The sequence below is a fragment of the Spinacia oleracea genome, chromosome 3, assembly GCF_020520425.1.
Source record: "Spinacia oleracea cultivar Varoflay chromosome 3, BTI_SOV_V1, whole genome shotgun sequence".
In the NCBI taxonomy this organism is placed as follows: Eukaryota; Viridiplantae; Streptophyta; class Magnoliopsida; order Caryophyllales; family Amaranthaceae; genus Spinacia; species Spinacia oleracea.
Window position 1 is genome coordinate 119,725,180 of NC_079489.1, and position 6,593 is coordinate 119,731,772.

At 38.9% G+C, this 6,593-nt stretch overlaps 1 long non-coding RNA gene across 2 annotated transcripts; it reads left to right on the forward strand.

Moving 5' to 3' along the window:
• The first annotated feature begins 1,484 nt into the window (after nucleotides 1–1,484).
• LOC130470496 (uncharacterized) lies at nucleotides 1,485–4,266 on the forward strand. 2 transcript variants are annotated; one of them, XR_008930948.1, is made up of 3 exons: nucleotides 1,485–1,734; nucleotides 2,169–2,258; nucleotides 3,871–4,266. It is a non-coding gene; the product is annotated as an uncharacterized lncRNA (long non-coding RNA). The 2 variants fall into 2 exon arrangements; XR_008930947.1 differs by having other exon boundaries at nucleotides 1,486–1,734; nucleotides 3,848–4,266.
• The last annotated feature ends 2,327 nt before the right edge of the window (nucleotides 4,267–6,593 follow it).

The following is a 6,593-nucleotide window of genomic DNA, read 5'->3' on the forward strand; positions in this document are numbered from 1 at the left end:
TCATTAATCTTTCTGATTATAACCCGTGTATGACTACAAGGAGGTGGCCTAGACTCAAAATAATGACGTGGCGTGAGCCTATAATACTTGACCAAGCGACTCTCAGACTTAGGCTAATTGGACCATAACTTTCGTTGGTTGACACTTTAGATTTTAACCCTTGGGTGTTCATTTGTCATGCGCCATTTTGCTTAATGTTGGCAAGGTAGTTAATTGGGGAGATCGAATTTTTATTTTTGCAAGACTAGAATCATTAGTGCGGCTTCTCTCTTAGTGTGTATTGCTTTACCCCAATGGTAGCCTTATGGTATGCCGATTTGGGTATTTTCATGGTTGGTCATGTTGCATTCATGGAAAATCTTTTAGTTCGTACTTAGTAGTATTTCAAGGAGCGAGTGACTCGAGAGGACTATGATAGTCGTGACCCAATGTGATTATAAGCCTTGAGGCCATTAATTTTTTCTTTGCCAATGGTATTGACACCTTAGGTTCACTTTGGGGGTTGTGCGACTATGGGGGAATGATTTTCAGAATGTGACCGTTTCCATTTTGCAAATACATAACATATTCTTTTTATGGGTGAGAGAGAGTATTGAGGCCGTAGACTCTTAGCAAGGGATGACAATTACATATGGGTGCTTATCCTAACCCTTTTAAAAGCAAGAGATGGATTCTAATTTTCCTTAAGAATAGTGGAGTTACGAGCTTGCCCTTGAATTCCTTAATGAATTACAACTCACCCTTATCACTTTGTCTGCAAAAAAGAAAAATGCTTACTGCTTCTGCTTTTCCTTTTCCTCGTGCTTCTGCATTTCCTCTCTACCCTCCCATGCCTTTGGTACCTCCACCCTCTTCTCTCCCATGGTGTTGGTACCAAAAACAATTCTCTTTCTTTTATCTTTCTCTGGGTTTGATTTCAATTTTATTTGCACAAATCGATTTTCGCAAATACTCTAATTTGCTGATTCAAATGACTTTGAGAGAGCTTGAGGCGTAAGATTAGGGTTTCAAAATGAGATGGATCGGGGCTCGCATTCATTTGACTTGGACGGCGTTGAGGAAGGTTCGTGTTTCTCATTCAAGGTTTGGTTTGTTTTTCTTTTTCAATCGTTTGCATCTACTTATTGATTTTTGTTTCATTTTTTAGGGTTTATCAGTTCGAGCATCAATGACGCCTACTGCTAAAGGTATTTCTTCCATTTTTCACTTGAATGTATTCATTTATTTTGAAGTTTTTGTACGATTTATTTCTGGTTTCTAAAATTTTTGTGTGGAAAATCAGGATTATCGTTTCGGTGTATTTAAATTGTAATGCCATTGTTGATTCTTTCAAATCCATGTTTTACCTGCAATTATCTGTTTGTAATTGTTCTATTGAACCATTAATTGACTATTAATTATGCGGACAAAAGTTTATTATTCTTGGCTTTATGTTTGCTGAATGTAATCACTTTTGTTGTTGGTTGATATTAAAGGCATAACATTTTGTATGTCGCCCAGATATGTTCGAAACATCGCATTGCTTGTCCCACCCTTACATTCCTTCTAAAAAATTAACAGCGGAATTACCGCCCCACCCTCTCCCACATTTCTGCCTGCCTCCTTCTCAACCCAATTTCTTCACTTCCTTTCAGTTCTTTCATCTCCTTCCTCCCCGTGACCCATTTTCTTTCTCTCTCTTCAGTTTGGTTTGGTATCTTCAATGGACAGAGACAATAATCAAACTCTTTCAAGGTATATTTAATTTCTCAATCTTCTTCTTTACTGTATATGAGATTATTCGTATTTAAGGTTCTTTGATTTGGGCATGCAATCTTTTTTATGATGTGCGTGTGGTGAAGATGATTACGAAATCGATGGTTAGTTTCATGTGGGTATGTTTGATCTGCCTCATCGGATGTTATAATCATCTGCGTATTTAGTGTTTCATCGATTTGAGTATATTTCAAGTTTTGATTACAATTTTTAATTATTACTCCGTATTAATCTTTTTCTTCTTCTTTGATTCAACTCAATTTGTATTTATTTTAAGATACAAGTGGATAGTAGCAGAACTTCACAATTAGATTGGATTAGGACTAACTATTTCTTGCATTTATCTTGTCTAAGCATTGATTTCTTCCAATTATAATAATTAGTGATTGATTCTCTTTCTGTGCTCACTACAGATACAAATCACAAGTTCTCTGAATCCGGGGCTTTACTGTACATAATTTGAAAATTTTCAGTGGGTCATCATCAATGCCTTCTCCTACAGAGTATACCCCATTTCTCATTCTCGATCTTTACGGTTTTAAATTCCGATCTTTGATTAAAGGGTGTATTTCTTGATTATTTATGTTTTCTGGTTTTTTTTTAATTTGGGTTAGAATGTTTGATTTTGTGTTAGAAATGTGGATTTGAGTGGACTGGAACTTCTTGCCAATGAATTCCTAACCATTTCTATATCTTTCCTGTCAATTTTGTGTGTTTTGGCTTCCTTCATTGTATTCCGTCCTTTATCTTCCCTTCTGGTTTGCAGATCTATCCCACGTGAGTTGGCTATTATTGGTTTGTTTGATTGATTGTCTTTTGTGGTTGATTTGTTTTGTAGTTGATACTTGCCTTCTTAATTGAATGGATTAGTCATATCTTATCCTTCGTCCATTGCTCGGTCAAATTTAATCACAATTTTGGGGAAATCTTTGTATATCATTCATTTCGTTAAATCACCGTCCTGGCTTACTCACACAGGGGGCATGTTCTTCCAATTTCGAATTTTAAGGATAATTCAAGCCGTTTAGGTACCCTCTCTTTCCCACACCATCCCCACTTCCTCTCTTTATATCATACTTCGTATATATTACTTTGGAAGATAGCATCCATGGTATGAAAATCTCAATTCAGCTTGGGGTTGTTCTGATTGGGTTCGTAAATATGCACTCTTCCTTAAAAATGACTTGTTGAGTGCAGCGTGGTTGACAAGATGGAGTTATGGGAAGGGTAAAAGATCAAGTAGGGAAATACTTTCTAAAATTACAAAGCCGTAAAAGACGAGTGAAAGGGAGAGAGAGGGAGTGAGGAGGAAGGACGATCAATGGAGAACACCTGTTAATATAGTTGTTTATGTTTGTACGAATTTGTTAATTTTATTATAGATGGGATCATTTTGATTTGAATAGATTCTACTTTTGGTTATATCTTTCTAATTAAAGAGATTTTGAGTTGATTTAAGTTTCCAAGTTTTTATTTTTTTGCTGCTTTGTGTTCCTTTTTGTGTCACTTGTGAAGCTTTTGTTTCGGAAGTCCAGAAACTGAATGTCTGTTAAAATGAATATCTTCTTATCTTCATAAGAGGTTTGGTGGTAAAAATTAGTTCAAGAAATTGAGGGGAGTTAAACTGAATTTCTGCCTAATTAAGCGATTTGATGGTAGAACTTAGTTCAAGCTTCTCGGTAAATGTTGGATGTCTCTAATCTTTTAGTAAGTTTGTACATAAATTAAACTGAAGTTTATGGCCCTGTTTTAGTAGTTGTTTAAAAGTAAAATCCTAGCCGAGTGTCTGACACGAGGGTCATGGCTAAGCGGGATGAGGGATCATTTGTCTCATGTCTGCATTAATTATGGCGAGGCTTGATTGATCATGTTCTTGACTGTGAAGCTATAGACCCGCTACCTATTTTATAATTAATTGTTTAGTGATGCTGTGAGGTGGAGTATCAGAATCTTTGCTATAATTTTAGGCTGGTTTGTGAGAGATATCTATGAGTTGTTCTCATACTTGCAGTTATCTTGCATAGTTGTAGAAAATAAATGATTTTTTTTGTTTTACCAAAAGTTTCATGGACTCATGGTGTTGTCTTAGCAGTATGGTTTGACTATGCAATCCAGGGATGCAAGGAACTTCGCAGGGACACAGGGCTTACTTGCGTCACAGTACATGGAGGAGGGTGGGGGGGAAGGAAGGGAGAGAGATGTTGCTTCGGGGTGTTGTAAATTGTCGGTAGAGCCACAAAGGGATGGAACTTGGCAGGGACACGGGGATCGCGACACTGACTCGAATTGTTGTTGTAATGACAGTAGTTAAGCTACAGTGACTGATTATGTACTAGACTACTCAAATTATGTGTTTATTGTGCCTCTAAAATTTATGGCACTTACATTGTCAACATATTTAAGGTTCTGTACTTCTGTAAATCCAACTTTAATATCTATTACATGTAAATCCAATTGTAGCATAACATTTTTAACATTTACAATATTTCTCGCATTTACCTTAAAACATAAGTGTTCATCTTTTACGTAAGGATTTTACAAAACTATTTTACATACCTTGAGTATGGTTTAACCTTTTGACTTGCAGAACGACACCAAGCATTAGGACCGATTCTATGGTTAAGAAAACTAAGACTTAGGATTTAGATTGTACTTTTGGCATAGCCTAGTCTAGACTCGGATTTATCTTTTTATTCTAACATTATTTTTCTTTAAAGACTCTATTTGAACATTATTTTTTTGAATACTTTGCCCATGTGACATCCAAGGTCATTTCGATTAGCGTGCTCGGTTTTGGAGCCGAACATTGTCGTCATAGGAGGCCTAACAACGACACAAAGAGTTATTTTATTTTTTTACAAGTCGCTTTTAGAATCGAGTGCCTTTTCATACGCCCTTGCAGCAATCTTTACGAATAGTTTTTGCTACGTATATTTTTTATGCGCAGGCACCGAGGCTGCTGCGCCTGACTAAAAGGCCAGGCAGCAACTCCAGCGCCCAGCGTTGGGCGTGAGAAATTTTAGCGCCCAGCCAGGGGCGTTGAAAATGCGTCTCTGACTGGTTCTCGTTTTCAGTTTTCGTCTACTTTTGTTTTTGCGACTTTAATTTTGCGTGCTTGCCTTATAACGTCCTTTACGCGTTGTGCAGCGTTTGTGGGATTCGTTACGGCCATCCCGAGCGTCGCTTATTTTTTTGGCGATCGTTCGGGCTTGCGGAACACGTATTTTGGTATAACTCTTTGGCCAATTGGTTCATGAATGTTTGGGCAATTTTTAAGGTCGTTGGTTTTCTAGCATTATTTGTCTAGCATTATTCGTACGCACAATCATAACATAGTCACATATTTCGCTACACATAACTACATTACAAACATGGATTTGAAAATTAAATATGTCACGTAGTTTATGATAGGCTTCTATGGGTAGTATTTGCGCCTGGCTTGGTACCGCTTCTATAGCAGATCCACCACATGCCCCGGTCGGGGTAGTGCTTTCAACAGACGAATTTCGTCCCAGAAGGCCAACCCGCAAGTGCAAGCCAAGGGGGCATGCAGGCGAGAGGGACCTAGTGGGCGAGCGATTGGGTTTGGGATGGGTGTACTACTAGCAAAAGTGCCGAGTGGACAACATTCGAAGCGTATGAACCCCCCGGTTGGCGATGGGTATCCTTAGTCCAAACTCCCGAGATGAAACACCAAGGGAGCCAAGATTCGTTATGCGGTTCTGTCCGTTCACATTAATATGCTGATTTTCTGGTCGTCCCAACTTGATGGGGAAATAAACGCGGGGTAGGATCGTTTCACCCTTCGGCTATTTTGATTACCTACGAGCACGAGTATTTCCTTCACTATCCCCAGTGGAGTCGCCACTGTGAGGGGGTCGAAAAAGCACGAGGCTAATGCGTGACCTCGTCCCTCGTGGGTGTGACGCTTGTTTTTGTCGAATCAAGTGTAATTGGATTTCCTGTGAGTTTGCACCCAATTGACTAGTAATATAGGAGTCGCCATTCAGTTTTAACGACAATGAGAAAAAATGACAAAACCCGGTTATCGTGACATAAAGGGAGTGCAATTATGTTTGACCACGACGGCCGTAGGTTCCCTTGTGATCCCTGGTGGTGGGGATCGCTCAACGTACACCCGCAGGGTAGAGATTGAGGGTTCGGGGGACTGTAACTACCGAGAGGCGTACTCGCTCTTCGATAACTCCAGAGGCAGGATATCCTTACTAGCTCAGCATAAATAATTGAAGGGACATGCGTTAACTATTAAACTAATCTGAGTTGATTTTAACAATATGCAACATATAGTACTAGATCGAGCGCGATTATCTGATTTAGATTGTTTTAAGGGACCTAGCATGATAATCCAATGTCCCAAAAATATCATATTTATTAAGCGTGATCGAACAATCAGATTTAGTTAGTTTAACAGTTCATAAAAGGGCGAGGAAAGCAATTAAACCATGGAAAAGGGACACATTACGACGCACCCTTGAGAGGTGCGTCACGGTTCTCAGAAAACTAACCACTTTGACTTTGCTATTTCTCCTTTTATTTAACGAATCTCAAATTATGGGACGGGATACGTTCTGTTCGATTTATGGATCGATTGCGACAGAACGCGTGATCAGTTTTGCAGCGTGAGGCTTAGGCTTAGGGGTTCAGAGTCAATACTCAGAATAATAATTGTGTGTTGTTGTCCTTTTCACGTCGGCTTTAGGGATCTATTTATAGGAAAGAGTGGCGTAGAAAGATAGATTTTCAGGAATTTGAATACGAAATGGATTAGGAAAAGAATCCGTACCAGGTATTTTCGGCGCCCAGCTCTGGGCGTCAAA